Here is a 20,293-nt window from a genome sequence, read left to right as displayed (position 1 = left end):
CAGAAAGTCCACCTCTGTCAACTCCCTATTGCATGCTACCTCTGCTCATTATCCAGCCACGGTGAGGGCCGTCCCGGTCGGACAGTTCCTCAGGATGCGGCGAATTTGCTCCTCTGAGGCGAAATTTGAATCACAGGCGAACGATCTAAAACAGAGATTCACGGCTCGCGGCTACAGCCGCAGATCTATTAAAGCCGGTTACTATCGTGCTCGCAGAACCCCACGGAGTGACCTATTGCACTCTACCACTCGACGTCATACTGAGGGTGGAGATGGTCATATCAGATTCATCTCCACCTTCAATCATGAGTGGGAGAGCATGCGTTCAATCCTCAAAAAACACTGGCCTGTTCTTAGGACCGAGCCTTCCCTGCGTGTTGCCCTGGGTGACCTGCCCCTTATGACTCCAAGAAGGGGCATGAATCTTGGCGACATGCTGGTTAGGAGTCATTACGTTCCTGCTCTAAAGAATCCTTTTGGTACTACCGGCCCTCGCCCGGGTTGCATTCCATGTGGACACTGTCTTGCCTGCGCCAATGTCCTGCGCTGTTCCGATTTTAAATCAAGTGATGGCTCTAGAACTTTTCAAATTAGACAGCGCATCTCCTGCGGGACTAAGAACATTATATATTATGCCACCTGTCCATGCCCAAGGATTTACTTGGGCCTCACTACACGCGAATTTAGGGTCCGTGTACGGGAACATGTGCGGGACATTGACGCGGCCAGGACGGTGCCCACAGAGACTGAATTAAAAACGCTCCCCCGACATTTTTGGTTGCATCATAATTGTAACTCAAAATTACTTTCTGTTCGGGGGATTGATGCACTTCACCTGGGCGTGAGGGGCGGTGACAACAAAAAACGACTTGCGCAGATCGAAACAAAATGGATTGTTATGTTGGATTGTATGACTCCCAGAGGCCTTAATGAGTCCTTGAGCTTTGCTCCGTATCTCTAGCCACTTGCCACCTTGAAGTTTTGTTTATATGGGTTTCCATCATTTACCTGCCGGATGAATTTTTCTGTTTTTTTGTATTTTTAACTATTGTCTTTTTGTTTTTGTATTATCAGTAATTGTTCTTACCTGCGGGCCTTCTACTGACTGTTGCCTTCCTCTTCCCCTGGTCATTTGGATTCATCACTTCATTACCTCCATCATCTCTTGAGACATGAATGCCTATGTGAACAGAAGCTGGTTATTCGTTATCCGTGTACTATTAATGGACTTATTCAATTTGTGTGCTCTGTGTTGCGGTACAGTGGGGCAAAAAAGTATTTAGTCAGTCAGCAATAGTGCAAGTTCCACCACTTAAAAAGATGAGAGGCGTCTGTAATTTACATCATAGGTAGACCTCAACTATGGGAGACAAACTGAGAAAAAAAAATTCAGAAAATCACATTGTCTGTTTTTTTAACATTTTATTTGCATATTATGGTGGAAAATAAGTATTTGGTCAGAAACAAACAATCAAGATTTCTGGCTCTCACAGACCTGTAACTTCTTCTTTAAAGGTACCGTCACACTAGGCGATATCGCCAGCAATCTGTGACGTTGCAGCGACCTGGATGGCGATATCGCTGTATTTGACACGCAGCAGCGATCTGGATCCCGCTGTGAAATTGCTGGTCGCTGCTAGAAGGTCTGCACATTATTTGGTCGCTAGGTCGCCGTGTATCGCCGTGTTTGACAGCAAAAGCGACGATACCAGCGATATTTTACACTGGTAACCAGGGTAAACATCGGGTTACTAAGCGCAGGGCCGCGCTTAGTAACCCGATGTTTACCCTGGTTACCAGCGTAAAAGTTAAAAAAACAAACAGTACATACTCACCTGCGCGTCCCCCAGCCTCTGCTTCCTGACACTAAAGCGCCGGCCCTAAACTGAAAGTGAAAGCAACAGCGGTGACGTCACCGCTCTGCTGTTAGGGCCGGAGCTCAGTCAGCGTCAGGATGCAGAGGCTGGGGGACGCGCAGGTGAGCATGTACTGTTTGTTTTTTTAACTTTTACGCTGGTAACCAGGGTAAACATCGGGTTACTAAGCGCGGCCCTGCGCTTAGCAACCCGATGTTTACCCTGGTTACCCGGGGACCTCGGCATCGCTGGTCGCTGGAGAGCGGTCTGTGTGACAGCTCTCCAGCGACCACACAGCGACGCTGCAGCGATCGGCATTGCTGTCGCTATCGCTGCAGCGTCGCTTAGTGTGACGGTACCTTAAGAGTCTCCTCTTTCCTCCACTCATTACCTGTAGTAATGGCACCTGTTTAAACTTGTTATCAGTATAAAAAGACACCTGTGCACACCCTCAAACAGTCTGACTCCAAACTCCACTATGGTGAAGACCAAAGAGCTGTCAAAGGACACCAGAAACAAAATTGTAGCCCTGCACCAGGCTGGGAAGACTGAATCTGCAATAGCCAACCAGCTTGGAGTGAAGAAATCAACAGTGGGAGCAATAATTAGAAAATGGAAGACATACAAGACCACTGATAATCTCCCTCGATCTGGGGCTCCACGCAAAATCCCACCCTGTGGGGTCAGAATGATCACAAGAACGGTGAGCAAAAATCCCAGAACCACGCGGGGGGACCTAGTGAATGAACTGCAGAGAGCTGGGACCAATGTAACAATGCCTACCACAAGTAACACACTACGCCACCATGGACTCAGATCCTGCAGTGCCAGACGTGTCCCACTGCTTAAGCCAGTACATGTCCGGGCCCATCTGAAGTTTGCTAGAGAGCATTTGGATGATCCAGAGGAGTTTTGGGAGAATGTCCTATGGTCTGATGAAACCAAACTGGAACTGTTTGGTAGAAACACAACTTGTCGTGTTTGGAGGAAAAAGAATACTGAGTTGCATCCATCAAACACCATACCTACTGTAAAGCATGGTGGTGGAAACATCATGCTTTGGGGCTGTTTCTCTGCAAAGGGGCCAGGACAACTGATCCGGGTACATGAAAGAATGAATGGGGCCATGTATCGTGAGATTTTGAGTGCAAACCTCCTTCCATCAGCAAGGGCATTGAAGATGAAACGTGGCTGGGTCTTTCAACATGACGATCCAAAGCACACCGCCAGGGCAACGAAGGAGTGGCTTCGTAAGAAGCATTTCAAGGTCCTGGAGAGGCCTAGCCAGTCTCCAGATCTCAACCCTATAGAAAACCTTTGGAGGGAGTTGAAAGTCCGTGTTGCCAAGCGAAAAGCCAAAAACATCACTGCTCTAGAGGAGATCTGCATGGAGGAATGGGCCAACATACCAACAACAGTGTGTGGCAACCTTGTGAAGACTTACAGAAAACGTTTGACCTCTGTCATTGCCAACAAAGGATATATTACAAAGTATTGAGATGAAATTTTGTTTCTGACCAAATACTTATTTTCCACCATAATATGCAAATAAAATGTTAAAAAAACAGACAATGTGATTTTCTGGATTTTTTTTTCTCAGTTTGTCTCCCATAGTTGAGGTCTACCTATGATGTAAATTACAGACGCCTCTCATCTTTTTAAGTGGTGGAACTTGCACTATTGCTGACTGACTAAATACTTTTTTGCCCCACTGTATATATTTGTAGGATGGTATTCATACATGTATGTACTGTCGCATAATATGATATGAATTTCAGATACTCTTCTATTTTGCATAATGTTGTTATGACCTCTATGGTTATTTACTTATTTATTTCCCGCACGTCATTATATAGTACACACCAGCGGCATTCTTTTATTTGGGGTCCGGTATAACTTTGCTGCACCTCCCTTTGTCCCATTCCTTTATGACATGTGGGGGTATTGTGGTCCTGCTACCGGCCAGTATTTTCGGCAGCACTTGCTGTCCCTTTATGACTTACTCTTTTTTGGTGGCCGTGCGCATCGCCCGGCTGATGGGCGGCTCCCTCATGTGGGCGGGCGTCTGTGTGCTCTGTGCGGGCGCCCCGGGATGTTTCCCGGCGCGTGCACGCTGAGCTTGACGCCCTGCCTCCATGGAGGACCTTTCCGTCGCCGTGCGCATGCGCCGCTGGCGCCACCATTATTGGCCGGCCATGGACATGTGATGGAGGTCAGGCAGGTTATTAGCAGGTCCTGGTCGCCCCTTATTTTTACACTCCCTTGAAGAAGCGGCGTGTTTAAGCCGCGAAATGCGCGTCGGGGACGTTATTCTGGCAGGATTCCCCTCTGTCTCCCCTTTGAGCTGGTAAGCTGACCTGTGTCGATTTGCGATATTTGCATTTTGGTTATTAGGACTGGTACTTTACTACTGATCAGCTTGCCGCTGCACTAGGTTACATTGCATGGAAAGGTCTTTTACCTTATCTCCCTTCCATGGTTATTGTGCAGTATGGGGACTCTAGAGGGGTGGGTCTCCCCTTTATCTATGTTAGTCATGGGAAAATTTGCACCTTACGTACTACTGATAAATGTCTTTTTAATTTTTGTATCAATAAAGCAGTTGTTTATATTATGCTCCGGGTTCTCCTATTTTTATTCACATATACTATATACAGGGGAGATGACATACAGGTATATACTATATACAGGAGATGACATACAGGTATATACTATATATAGGATATGACACAGGTATATACTATATACAGAAGAGTTGACATACATGTACTGTATATACTATATACAGGAGGAGATGAGACAGGTATATACCATATAAAGAATGAGATGACATACAGCAGGTGTATACTATTTACAGGGGAGATGACATGCAGGTATATACTATATACAGGGGAGATGACATACAGGTATATACTATATACAGGAGATGACATGCAGGTGTATACTATATACAGGGGAGATGACAAACGTACAGTGGGGCAAAAAAGTATTTAGTCAGTCAGCAATAGTGCAAGTTCCACCACTTAAAAAGATGAGAGGCGTCTGTAATTTACATCATAGGTAGACCTCAACTATGGGAGACAAACTGAGAAAAAAAAATCCAGAAAATCACATTGTCTGTTTTTTTAACATTTTATTTGCATATTATGGTGGAAAATAAGTATTTGGTCAGAAACAAAATTTCATCTCAATACTTTGTAATATATCCTTTGTTGGCAATGACAGAGGTCAAACGTTTTCTGTAAGTCTTCACAAGGTTGCCACACACTGTTGTTGGTATGTTGGCCCATTCCTCCATGCAGATCTCCTCTAGAGCAGTGATGTTTTTGGCTTTTCGCTTGGCAACACGGACTTTCAACTCCCTCCAAAGGTTTTCTATAGGGTTGAGATCTGGAGACTGGCTAGGCCTCTCCAGGACCTTGAAATGCTTCTTACGAAGCCACTCCTTCGTTGCCCTGGCGGTGTGCTTTGGATCGTCATGTTGAAAGACCCAGCCACGTTTCATCTTCAATGCCCTTGCTGATGGAAGGAGGTTTGCACTCAAAATCTCACGATACATGGCCCCATTCATTCTTTCATGTACCCGGATCAGTTGTCCTGGCCCCTTTGCAGAGAAACAGCCCCAAAGCATGATGTTTCCACCACCATGCTTTACAGTAGGTATGGTGTTTGATGGATGCAACTCAGTATTCTTTTTCCTCCAAACACGACAAGTTGTGTTTCTACCAAACAGTTCCAGTTTGGTTTCATCAGACCATAGGACATTCTCCCAAAACTCCTCTGGATCATCCAAATGCTCTCTAGCAAACTTCAGATGGGCCCGGACATGTACTGGCTTAAGCAGTGGGACACGTCTGGCACTGCAGGATCTGAGTCCATGGTGGCGTAGTGTGTTACTTGTGGTAGGCATTGTTACATTGGTCCCAGCTCTCTGCAGTTCATTCACTAGGTCCCCCCGCGTGGTTCTGGGATTTTTGCTCACCGTTCTTGTGATCATTCTGACCCCACAGGGTGGGATTTTGCGTGGAGCCCCAGATCGAGGGAGATTATCAGTGGTCTTGTATGTCTTCCATTTTCTAATTATTGCTCCCACTGTTGATTTCTTCACTCCAAGCTGGTTGGCTATTGCAGATTCAGTCTTCCCAGCCTGGTGCAGGGCTACAATTTTGTTTCTGGTGTCCTTTGACAGCTCTTTGGTCTTCACCATAGTGGAGTTTGGAGTCAGACTGTTTGAGGGTGTGCACAGGTGTCTTTTTATACTGATAACAAGTTTAAACAGGTGCCATTACTACAGGTAATGAGTGGAGGAAAGAGGAGACTCTTAAAGAAGAAGTTACAGGTCTGTGAGAGCCAGAAATCTTGATTGTTTGTTTCTGACCAAATACTTATTTTCCACCATAATATGCAAATAAAATGTTAAAAAAACAGACAATGTGATTTTCTGAATTTTTTTTTCTCAGTTTGTCTCCCATAGTTGAGGTCTACCTATGATGTAAATTACAGACGCCTCTCATCTTTTTAAGTGGTGGAACTTGCACTATTGCTGACTGACTAAATACTTTTTTGCCCCACTGTACCGCAACACAGAGCACACAAATTGAATAAGTCCATTAATAGTACACGGATAACGAATAACCAGCTTCTGTTCACATAGGCATTCATGTCTCAAGAGATGATGGAGGTAATGAAGTGATGAATCCAAATGACCAGGGGAAGAGGAAGGCAACAGTCAGTAGAAGGCCCGCAGGTAAGAACAATTACTGATAATACAAAAACAAAAAGACAATAGTTAAAAATACAAAAAAACAGAAAAATTCATCCGGCAGGTAAATGATGGAAACCCATATAAACAAAACTTCAAGGTGGCAAGTGGCTAGAGATACGGAGCAAAGCTCAAGGACTCATTAAGGCCTCTGGGAGTCATACAATCCAACATAACAATCCATTTTGTTTCGATCTGCGCAAGTCGTTTTTTGTTGTCACCGCCCCTCACGCCCAGGTGAAGTGCATCAATCCCCCGAACAGAAAGTAATTTTGAGTTACAATTATGATGCAACCAAAAATGTCGGGGGAGCGTTTTTAATTCAGTCTCTGTGGGCACCGTCCTGGCCGCGTCAATGTCCCGCACATGTTCCCGTACACGGACCCTAAATTCGCGTGTAGTGAGGCCCCTGATGAAGGTGTGATCGCCGAAACGCGCGTTGGGGTGGAAGCGCGCCTCCAGTACTACAGTCCACTGTGCGGTGGGTACCTTGCTTTACTAATATCTACTGTGTCGGTTTGATAGGTATGGGATTTCAATTAGGATAGCATTATAGCGGTTCTTGCACCCACCTATCTTATATGTGAAACAGTTGGTACTTGGCTTGGTATCCCTGACTGCAGTAGGATCAAGTTATTATTTTGGTTTATTTAGTTTTTTACTATTTGTTTCCTATTTTTGCTTATTTGTTTACTCTGATAATGTATAAGCCTGTAGGACTGTTATCTCTGGTGGCGCCCTTCCTGTTAACTTCATAACAGTGTTTTCTGTGCTTTACTACCTTCCCTCCGCTCACCTGGTTTTAATATTGTGGTTTGGTATTAATAAAGGTTATAGCATTTCTATTTATTGTGTGTGACCATTTTTCATCGTTTCCCTCTTGTGTCATGTGCTTATCTTGATGATAGGTCTTGTTGGTCCTTTTTCACCTATGGTACAGATTTTTGTCATATTATGAGTTACCATGGTGTTTAGTCTTATAAGTTGTTATTCTTTTCTCCCATAGTTGAGGTCTACCTATGATGTAAATTACAGACGCCTCTCATCTTTTTAAGTGGTGGAACTTGCACTATTGCTGACTGACTAAATACTTTTTTGCCCCACTGTATATACTGAGGAAAATGAGGTGGGAGGTGAAAATGAAAAGGTGTGAGTGCAAAATGAGAGGAGTGAGGGAAAAAAGTGGAGTGATCGGAAAATGACAGATGTGAGGTCGAAATGACAAGTGTTAGTGGGGAATGAGAGGAGTGAGGGGAAAATGAGAGGTGTGAGGGAGAAAATGAGAGATGTGAGGGGAAAATGAAAGATGTGAGGGGGAAAATGAGAGGCGTGATGGGAGAAAATGAGAGATGTGAGGTGCTATAACTAACCACAGATATTTACTATGCCCAGGCAACGCCGGGCTCTTCAGCTAGTAATATATATACCTGACAGGAGCCCATACATTCTGATACCATCACTAATATATACCTGACGGGCCCATACATTCTGATACCATCACTAATATATACCTGACGGGCCCATACATTCTGATACCATCACTAATATATACCTGACGGGCCCATACATTCTGATACCATCACTAATATATACCTGACAGGAGCCCATACATTCTGATATCATCACTAATATACACCTGACAGGAGCCCACACATTCTGATACCATCACTGATATATATACCTGATAGGAGCCCATACATTCTGATATCATCACTAATATATACCTGACAGGGGCCGATACATTCTGATATCATCAGTAATATATCTGACAGGAGCCCGTACATGCTAATACCATCACTAATCATCTGATATCATCACTACTGTAATATATACCTCACAGAGGCCCATACATTCTGATATCATCACTAATATACACCTGATAGGAGCCCATACATTCTGATATCATCACTAATATATACCTGACAGGAGCCCGTACAGTCTATATCTACAGTAATATATACCTGACAGGAGCCCGTACAGTCTGTATCTACAATAATATATACCTGACAGGAGCCCGTAAGGTCTGTATCTACAATAATATATACCTGACAGGAGCCTGTACAGTCTGTATCTACAATAATATACACCTGACAGGAGCCCGTACAGTCTATACCTACAGTAATATACACCTGACAGGAGCCTGTACAGTCTATATCTACAGTAATATATACCTGACAGGAGCCTGTACAGTCTGTATCTACAATAATATATACCTGACGGGCCCATACAGTCTATATCTACAATAATATATACCTGACAGGAGTACGTACAGTCTGTATCTACAATAATATATACCTGGCAGGAGCCCGTACAGTCTGTATCTACAATAATATATACCTGACAGGAGCCCGTACAGTCTGTATCTACAATAATATATACCTGACAGGAGTCCGTACAGTCTATATCTACAATAATATATACCTGGCAGGAGCCCGTACAGTCTATATCTACAATAATATATACCTGACAGGAGCCTGTACAGTCTATATCTACAATAATATATACCTGACAGGAGTCCGTACAGTCTATATCTACATTAATATATACCTGACAGGAGCCCATACAGTCTGTATCTACAATAATATATACCTGACAGGAGCCTGTACAGTCTATATCTACAATAATATATACCTGACAGGAGCCCGTACAGTCTGTATCTACAATAATATATACCTGACAGGAGCCCGTACAGTCTATATCTACATTAATATATACCTGACAGGAGCCCATACAGTCTGTATCTACAATAATATATACCTGACAGGAGCCCGTACAGTCTATATCTACAATAATATATACCTGACAGGAGCCTGTACAGTCTGTATCTACAATAATATATACCTGACAGGAGCCCGTACAGTCTGTATCTACAATAATATATACCTGACAGGAGCCCGTACAGTCTGTATCTACAATAATATACACCTGACAGGAGCCCGTAAGGTCTGTATCTACAATAATATATACCTGACAGGAGCCCGTACAGTCTGTATCTACAATAATATATACCTGGCAGGAGCCCGTAAGGTCTGTATCTACAATAATATATACCTGACAGGAGCCCGTACAGTCTATATCTACAATAATATACACCTGACAGGAGCCCGTACAGTCTATATCTACAATAATATATACCTGACAGGAGCCTGTACAGTCTGTATCTACAATAATATACACCTGACAGGAGCCTGTACAGTCTGTATCTACAGTAATATATACCTGACAGGGGCCTGTACAGTCTATATCTACAGTAATATATACCTGACAGGAGCCTGTACCGTCTGTAGCTACAATAATATATACCTGACAGGAGCCTGTACAGTCTGTATCTACAATAATATACACCTGACAGGAGCCCGTACAGTCTATACCTACAGTAATATACACCTGACAGGAGCCTGTACAGTCTATATCTACAGTAATATATACCTGACAGGAGCCTGTACAGTCTGTATCTACAATAATATATACCTGACGGGCCCATACAGTCTATATCTACAATAATATATACCTGACAGGAGTACGTACAGTCTGTATCTACAATAATATATACCTGGCAGGAGCCCGTACAGTCTATATCTACAATAATATATACCTGACAGGAGCCTGTACAGTCTATATCTACAATAATATATACCTGACAGGAGTCCGTACAGTCTATATCTACATTAATATATACCTGACAGGAGCCCATACAGTCTGTATCTACAATAATATATACCTGACAGGAGCCCGTACAGTCTATATCTACATTAATATATACCTGACAGGAGCCCATACAGTCTGTATCTACAATAATATATACCTGACAGGAGCCCGTACAGTCTATATCTACAATAATATATACCTGGCAGGAGCCTGTACAGTCTGTATCTACAATAATATATACCTGACAGGAGCCCATACAGTCTGTATCTACAATAATATATACCTGACAGGAGCCCGTACAGTCTGTATCTACAATAATATACACCTGACAGGAGCCCGTACAGTCTGTATCTACAATAATATATACCTGACAGGAGCCCGTACAGTCTGTATCTACAATAATATATACCTGGCAGGAGCCCGTAAGGTCTGTATCTACAATAATATATACCTGACAGGAGCCCGTACAGTCTATATCTACAATAATATATACCTGACAGGAGCCCGTACAGTCTATATCTACAATAATATACACCTGACAGGAGCCCGTACAGTCTATACAATAATATATACCTGACAGGAGCCTGTACAGTCTGTATCTACAATAATATACACCTGACAGGAGCCCGTACAGTCTATACCTACAGTAATATATACCTGACAGGAGCCTGTACCGTCTGTAGCTACAATACTATATACCTGACAGGAGCCTGTACAGTCTGTATCTACAATACTATATACCTGACAGGAGTACGTACAGTCTGTATCTACAATAATATATACCTGACAGGAGCCCGTACAATCTGTATCTACAATAATATATACCTGACAGGAGCCCGTACAGTCTATATCTACAGTAATATATACCTGACAGGAGCCTGTACAGTCTGTATCTACAATAATATATACCTGACAGGAGCCTGTACAGTCTATATCTACAGTAATATATACCTGACAGGAGTACGTACAGTCTGTATCTACAATAATATATACCTGACAGGAGCCCGTACAATCTGTATCTACAATAATATATACCTGACAGGAGCCCATACAGTCTATATCTACAGTAATATATACCTGACAGGAGTACGTACAGTCTGTATCTACAATAATATATACCTGACAGGAGCCCATACAGTCTGTATCTACAATAATATACACCTGACAGGAGTACGTACAGTCTGTATCTACAATAATATATACCTGACGGGCCCATACAGTCTATATCTACAATAATATATACCTGACAGGAGCCCATACAGTCTGTATCTACAATACTATATACCTGACAGGAGCCTGTACAGTCTACTGTCTTCACCAGTGAGCCAGCTAGACTGTATGGGCTGCAGTCAGGACCTGGCAGGAGCCCATATATTCTACTGGCATTAATAATTTATACCTTGAAGGAGCACATACATTCTAGTGTCATGTATAGGCTGCAGTCAGGGCCAGGCAGCAGCCCATAAAGTCTGCTATGGTCAGGAATATATACCTGGAAGGAGCCCATACAGTCTAGCGTCTTCAGTAGTGAGACAGCTACACTGTATGTCAAAAAAACCTGGCACTCAACTTATTGTATCTGGAGATATGTTTTATTGTCAGCAACAAAAACGTTTCGGTCCCAAAACGGACCTTCCTCAGTTACGTTAGAAGTAGAGGATTGGAGAAAGATGTGCCCGTGTAGGCAAGTGATAAGTGGTTTCCATGAGGATGCAGACCTTAGGTCTGTGTGAGGCTGAGTGGGCAATGTCCTTGCAGAAGTGGCGTTACTGACGCGGTGTCCACCGCTAGTCTGCTGCCCTAGAAGTAACGCCACTTCTGCAAGGACATTGCCCACTCAGCCTCACACAGACCTAAGGTCTGCATCCTCATGGAAACCACTTATCACTTGCCTACACGGGCACATCTTTCTCCAATCCTCTACTTCTAACGTAACTGAGGAAGGTCCGTTTTGGGACCGAAACGTTTTTGTTGCTGACAATAAAACATATCTCCAGATACAATAAGTTGAGTGCCAGGTTTTTTTGATATATGGTTATGGTGTTGGAACCTACCTGAGCACCACCAAGATTAAGGCAGTGCACGAGTCTAACTTTTGAGCTACACTGTATGGGCTGCAGTCAGGACCTGGAAGGAGCCCATACAGTCTAGGCTGGCTCAACCCTGACCTGATGAAGCTTTTCCTGGTTGCAGTTTTTCTTCACTCTGTGCACGCTGGGATTGGCTCAGGCACGCTGGGTCCTAGTGCCCACCCTGCATTTCACTCACACTTCCTGGTCCTGCAGTGCAAACGTTATCAGTAAGTGGGGATGGAACTCGGTTTATTCAATTCAGGTATGTCTCTGTGAGACCGTTGGGGTATTGTGGGGGCGGAAAGTGAGTGAGGGGGACAGGGTACTGAGGGGTATGAATGTGAGACCATGGGGGTGTTGTGGGAGCTGAAGGTGGGTGAGGGGGGACAGGGCACTGAGGGGTGGATGTGAGATGATGGGGGTATTGGGGCTGAAGTGGGGGAGGGGAGACAGGTCACTGGGGGCTGAATATTATAATGTTTTGTTATGATATTATATGTGCTCCATCATGTAATATTTGCTGTTTGGGGAGGCTGGAGATGGGGGGGTAGGGGGCTTTTGATACGTACCACCTGGGTCTTTTATGAGTATTAGTATAAGGAGCCTGCATACAGTAACCAAGAGCTGCATCACATTTACAGCACCACTCCAGCATTATTTTTTATTTCATTGCTGGAGCGGTGCTGAAAATCCACATCCCCTGCGCCCTGTCTGATACTCACCTTCTGGCGTCTTCATCTGTTTTAGTCTCCGCTCGGCTCCGTCTCCTGCAGTTTGTGACCTGTCCGAGGCTCCAGTGTTTCATGGAGCAGCGCAGAGGTCACTAATCAATGTGAGTCTGTGGGAGCCTCGTTCTGGCCTCTTTCTCACTCTCAGGCTATGTGCACACGTTGCGGATTAGCCGCTGCGGATTTTCAGCAGTTTTCCATCTGGTTTACAGTGCCATGTAAACCTATGGAAAACCAAATCCACAGTGCCCATGGTGCGGAAAATACTGCGTGGAAACGCTGCATTGTATTTTCCGTAGCATGTCAATTCTTTTTGAGGATTCCGCAGCGTTTTACACCTGCTCCTGTATAGGATTCCGCAGGTGGTAAAACGCAGGTGAAATCTGCACAAAAAACACATAGTCACACATTGTGACATAGCTTCTAACTTCTGGCCAGTCAGAAGCTGCGCTCACAAGTTTGAGCAGCGGCACTGCAGCAGTGCCACAAAATAGTGATTACGCCGGAGGATGAGTAAATGACCGGGGCATGTATATGGGAGCTGCGGGCCAATCATACTATGTATAAGGGAGCTGTAAGTCCATCATACTGTGTATACGGGAGCTGTGGGCCCATCATACTGTGTATAAGGGAGCTGCGGGTCCATCATACTGTGTATAAGGAAGCTGCGGGCCCATCATACTGTGTATAAGGGAGCTGTAAGTCCATCATACTGTGTATATGGGAGCTGCGGGTCCATCAGACTGTATACGGGAGCTGTAAGTCAATCATACTGTTTGTGCGGGAGCTGCAGGCCCATCAGACAATGTATAAGGGATCTGAGGGCCCATCACACTGTGTATACACTATGTTCCAAATTATTATGCAATTGACATTTTTATCGGATTTTCCTAAATGGTTGGTGCAAATGACAGTCAGTCTAATAAAAGTAATCACCCGTTAGAGTATACATCGAATTTTATTGAATAAACCTCCCAATGATAACAGTATAATCTCCAAAATGAATAAAAACTTAAAATGCATTGTTCCAAATTATTAGGCACAGTAGAATTTCTAAACATTTGATATGTTTTAAAGAACTGAAAATGCTCATTTGTGGACTTTGCAGCATTAGGAGGTCACATTCACTGAACAAAAAGCTATTTAACTCCAAAACATCCTAACAGGCCAAGTTACATGTTACCATAGGAACCCTTCTTTGATATCACCTTCATAATTCCTGCATCCATTGAATTTCTGCTTGTATTTCTTTGCATGAAGTCAGAATAGCCTCCCAGAGCTGCTGTTTTGATGTGAACTGCCTCCCACCCTCAAAGATCTTTTGCTTGATGATTCTCCAAAGGTTCTCTATAGGGTTGAGGTCAGGGGAAGATGGTGGCCACACCATGAGTTTATCTCCCTTTATGCCCATAGCAGCCAATGACTCAGATGTATTCTTTGCAGCATGACAGCATGAGATGGTGCATTGTCAGGCATGAAGATGCTTCTGTTCCTGAAGGCACGTTTCTGCTTTTTATACCATGGAAGAAAGTTGTCAGTCAGAAACTCTATACACTTTGCAGAGGTCATTTTTACATCTTCAAGAACCTTAAAGGGCCTTACCAGCTGTTCCCCATGATTCCGGCCCAAACATGACTCCTCCACCTCTTTGCTGTTGTTACAGCCTTGTTGCGACATGGTGGCCATACACCAACCATCCACTACTCCATCCATTTGGACCATCCAGGGTTGCTCAACACTTATCAGTAAACAAGAATGTTTGGAAATTAGTCTTCATGTATGTCTGGGCCCAATGCAACCATTTCTGCTTGTGAACACTGTTTAAGGGTGGCCGAATAGTAGGTTTATGCACCACAGCAAGCCTTTGAAGGATCCTATACCTTGAGGTTCGAGAGACTACAGAGGCACCAGCAGCTTCAAATATCTTTTTGCTGCTTTGTAATGTTTTAGCAGCTGCTCTGTTAATCCGATGAACTTGCCTGGCAGAAATCTTCCTCATTATGCCTTTATCAGCACAAACACATCTGTGCTCAAATACAGCCACAAATCTCTTAACAGTACAATGATCACGCTTAAGGGTACCGTCACACAGTACCATTTTGATCGCTACGACGGTACGATTCGTGACGTTCTAGCGATATCGTTACGATATCGCAGTGTCTGACACGCAGCAGCGATCAGGGATCCTGCTGAGAATCGTACGTCGTAGCAGATCGTATGGAACTTTCTTTCGTCGCTTGATCACCCGCTGACATCGCTGGATCGTTGTGTGTGACAGCGATCCAGCGATGTGTTCGCTTGTAACCAGGGTAAACATCGGGTAACTAAGCGCAGGGCCGCGCTTAGTAACCCGATGTTTACCGTGGTTACCAGCGTAAACGTAAAAAAAAACCAAACAGTGCATACTTACATTCCGGTGTCTGTCCCCGGCGTCTCAGCTTCTCTCCACTGTGTGAGCGTCTGCCAGCCGGAAAGCGAGCACAGCGGTGACGTCTGACGTCACCGCTGTGCTTTCTGGCTATGGCGCTTACACAGTGGAGAGAAGCAGAACGCCGGGGACAGACACCGGAATGTAAGTATGCACTGTTTGTTTTTTTTACGTTTACGCTGGTAACCACGGTAAACATCGGGTTACTAAGCGCGGCCCTGCACTTAGTTACCCGATGTTTACCCTGGTTACCGGGGACTTCGGCATCGCTCCAGCGCCGTGATTGCAACGTGTGACCGCAGTCTACGACGCTGGAGTGATAATCATACGATCGCTGCGACGTCACGGATCGTGCCGTCGTAGCGATTAAAATGGCACTGTGTGACGGTACCCTAAGTTTTCGGGAAATTTCTAATGTTTTCATCCCTTCATCAAGGCATTGCACTATTTTTGTGCTTTTCAGCAGCAGAGAGATCCTTTTTCTTTCCCATGTTACTTGAAAACTGTCACCTGCTTAATAATGTGGAACATCATTTTTAAGTAGTTTTCCTTTCATTCGAATCACCTGGAAAACTAATTATCACATATGTTTAAGATTGATTTCAGTGATCCATTGAGCCCTGAGACACAATACCATCCACGAGTTTATTTGAAAAACAAAACAAATTAAATCTTTATCACACTTAAATCCAATTTGCATAATAATTTGGAACACAGTGTAAGGGAGCTGCGGGCCCATCACACTGTGTATAAGGGAGCTGTGCACACATCATACTTTCATACTGTGTATAAGGGAGCTGCGGGCCAATCATACTGTGTACATGGGGGCTGCGGGCCAATCATACTGTGTACATGGGGGCTGCGGGCCCATCATACTGTGTATACGGGAGCTGTAAGTCCATCATACTGTGTATATGGGAGCTGCGGGCCCATCATACTGTGTATAAGGGAGCTGCGGGCCCATCATACTGTGTATATGGGAGCTGCAGGCCAATCATACTGTGTATAAGGGAGCTGTGGGCCCATCATACTGTGTATAGGGAACTGTGAAGGCATATTGTGCATATGGGAGCTGTTGGCCCATTGCACTGTATATAGGGGAGCTCTGGTAGGCATTATACTTTCTATAGTGGAGTTCTGTCAGCATTATACTGTGTATAGGGGAGCATTGGGCTCATACTGTGTAGAGGGGACCATCATACTGTGTTAGGCTACTTTCACACTAGCGTCGGGCTCGGCCCATCGCAGTGCGACGGGCCGAGGTTACCGACGCTAGCGTTGTATGCGCCGCACAACGGGGGCAGAGGATGCATTTTTCCAGCGCATCCGCTGCCCCATTGTGAGGTGTGGGGAGGTGGGGGCGGAGTTCCGGCCGCGCATGCGCGGTCGGAAAAAGCGGACCGTCGGTGGCAAAAAACGTTACATGTAGCTTTTTTTGTGCCGACGGTCCGCCACAACACGGCGCAACCGTCGCACGACGGGTGCGACGTGTGTCAATCCGTCGCAATGCGTCGCTTAATGTTAGTCTATGGGGAAAAAAATGCATCCTGCAAGCACTTTTGCAGGATCCGTTTTTTCGGCCAAACGACGCATTGCGACAGATTGCAAAAAACGCTAGTGTGAAAGTAGCCTAAAGGCAGTGAGAATATCATACGGTGTATAATGGAGCTGCGGGCCAATCATACTGTGTATACGGGAGCTGTGAAGGCATATTTTGCATATGGGAGCTGTAGGCCCATTACACTGTATATAGGGGAGCTCTGGGAGGCATTATACTTTCTATAGTGGAGTTCTGTCAGCATTATACTGTGTATAGGGGAGCATTGGGCTCATACTGTGTAGAGGGGAGCAGTGAGAACATCATACTGTGTAGAGGGGAGCAGTGAGAATATCATACGGTGTATAGGGGAGCTGTGGGGGCCTTATACTGTGTATAGGGAAGCTTTAAGCTCACCATACTGTGTATAATGGAGCAGTACATGGGGGAACTTTGGGGACATTATTAAATGTTAAGTGGGCACTTAAGCATCGTTGTTATAGGGGCACTCAGTATTGTGACCATCAAAGTTGCATATGGTCACAATATGGCGGTAAAGTCAATGTTCGTTTTTGTATATAGATTTATTTTCAATAACAGTGCGGTCATATTCTGAGGTTCCCCTATATTCACAATTAGGCCGGCCTCACACTAGCAAGTTTTACGGACGTATGAGCGCATAAACTACATCCGTAAAACTCGCAAAATAAACGGCACAATTATTCTCAATGGGGCTGCTCCTATTAGCCGTATATTACGGTTCAGTATTATACGGCTTTCTACGGCCGTACAAAATCGCAGCATGCTGCGTTTGTCACCGTATTGCGCAAAAAAATCGCCAATGAAAGTCTATGGGGGCGAGAAAAATACGGATTCCACACTGACCAGCAGTGTGACTTGCGAGAAATACGCAGCGGTGTTAGTGAAAAGCCGGTAATTCAATTGCCGGCTTTTCATTTCTCCTGCACAAACCCGACAGGATATGAGACATGGTTTACATACAGTAAACCATCTCATATCCCCTTTTTTTTTGCATATTCCACACTACTAATGTTAGTAGTGTGTATGTGCAAAATTTCTGCGCTGTAGCTGCTGAAATAAAGGGTTAAATGGCGGAAAAAATTGGCGTGGGCTCCCGCGCAATTTTCTCCGCCAGAATGGTAAAGCCAGTGACTGAGGGCAGATATTAATAGCCAGGAGAGGGTCCATGGTTATTGCCCCCCCCCCCCGTGGCTAAAAACATCTGCCCCCAGCCACCCCAGAAAAGGCACATCTGGAAGATGCGCCTATTCTGGCACTTGGCCACTCTCTTCCCACTCCCTGTAGCGGTGGGCTATGGGGTAATGAAGGGTTAATGCCACCTTGCTATTGGAAGGTGACATTAAGCCAGATTAATAATGGAGAGGCGTCAATTATGTCACCTATCCATTATTAATCCAATAGTACGAAAGGGTTAAAAAAACACACACACACACATGATTTAAAAGTATTTTAATGAAATAAACACAGCGGTTGTGGTAATAATTTATTGTTCTCTCAATCCATCAGGAACACCCTCGCTTGGAAAAATAATAAACGCACAAGATACATACCCTCTGGTGAACCGTCTCGTCCCACGAAGTAATCCATCTGAAGGGGTTAACTAATATTACAGGCAGGAGCCCTGCTAAATGCAGCTGTGCTCCGTGCCTGTAATCCCCGGCGAATGAATGAAATGTAGGTCATTGACCTACATTTCCTTCAGTCGCGGTGAGGCGCCCTCTGGTGGATGTTCTCATGAACTGCAGCCTGGGAACTTTTTCCCACACTCCAGGTCATATGAGGACATCCACCAGGGGGCGCATCACCGTGACTGAAGGAAATGTAGGTCAATGACATACATTTCATTCATTCGCTGGGGATTACAGGCACGGAGCACAGCTGCATTTAGCAGTTCTCCTGCCTGTAATATTAGTTAACCCCTTCAGATGGATTACTTCGTGGGACGAGACGGTTCACCAGAAGGTATGTATCTTGTGCGTTTATTATTTTTCCAAGCGAGGGTGTTCCTGATGGATTGAGAGAACAATAAATTATTACAACAACCGCTGTGTTTATTTCATTAAACTACTTTTAAATCATGTGTGTGTGTGTTTTTTAACCCTTTCCAACAATTGGATTAATAATGGATAGGTGTCATAATTGACGCCTCTCCATTATTAATCTGGCTTAATGTCACCTTACAATAGCAAGGTGGCATTAACCCTTCATTACCCCATATCCCACCGCTACAGGGAGTGGGAAGAGAGTGGCCAAGTGCCAGAATAGGCGCATCTTCCAGATGTGCCTTTTCTGGGGTGGCTGGGGGCAGATGTTTGTAGCCACGGGGGGGCCAATAACCATGGTCCCTCTCTAGGCTATTAATATCTGGCCTCAGTCACTGGCTTTACCATTCTGGCGGAGAAAATTGCGCGGGAGCCCACGCCAATTTTTTCCGCCATTTAACCCTTTATTTCAGCAGCTACAGCGCTGAAATTTTGCACATACACACTACTAACATTAGTAGTGTGGAATATGCAAAAAAAGGGGATATGAGATGGTTTACTGTATGTAAACCATGTCTCATATCCTGTCGGGTTTGTGCAGGAGAAATGAGAAGCCGGCAATTGAATTACCGGCTTTTCACAGATATCACGCTGTAGTAAATATAAATACAGAATATATATATATGTGTCTCAATGACATATATATATATATATATATATATATATATATATATATATATATATATATATACTGTATATATGTTTTAATGAACATTTGAGCACATAAATCCATTAGATGTCGGTTTTGCAAGCCTGCGCGAAAATCTCGCAGTACGGATGCCATACGGATTACATACGGAGGATGCCATGCGCAAAATACGCTGACACACCCTGACTACGGATCAATATTTTGGGAACATTTCTCCGTATTACGGCCGTAGTACGGACGTATAATACGTGGCGTATTGTCTTACGCCCAGTGTGAGGCCGGCCTTAGAGTGCGCAACCGTAGCTGTAATCAGGGTTAGCTGGTTAGGGGCCCACTCAGATGTTTGCCCCCCCCAAGTTGAAACCCTAGCTACACCTCTGGATGGACTTAAAGTCTTCCTTCAACCTTAACCCCTTCATGACCATGGGATTTTCCGTTTTTCCGTTTTCGTTTTTCACTCCCCTCCTTCCCAGAGCCATAACTTTTTTATTTTTCCGTCAATATGGCCATGTGAGGGCTTATTTTTTGC

This window comes from Ranitomeya variabilis, chromosome 6 (assembly GCF_051348905.1).
Source record: "Ranitomeya variabilis isolate aRanVar5 chromosome 6, aRanVar5.hap1, whole genome shotgun sequence".
NCBI classification, from domain to species: Eukaryota; Metazoa; Chordata; class Amphibia; order Anura; family Dendrobatidae; genus Ranitomeya; species Ranitomeya variabilis.
This window is presented reverse-complemented; position numbering follows the sequence as displayed.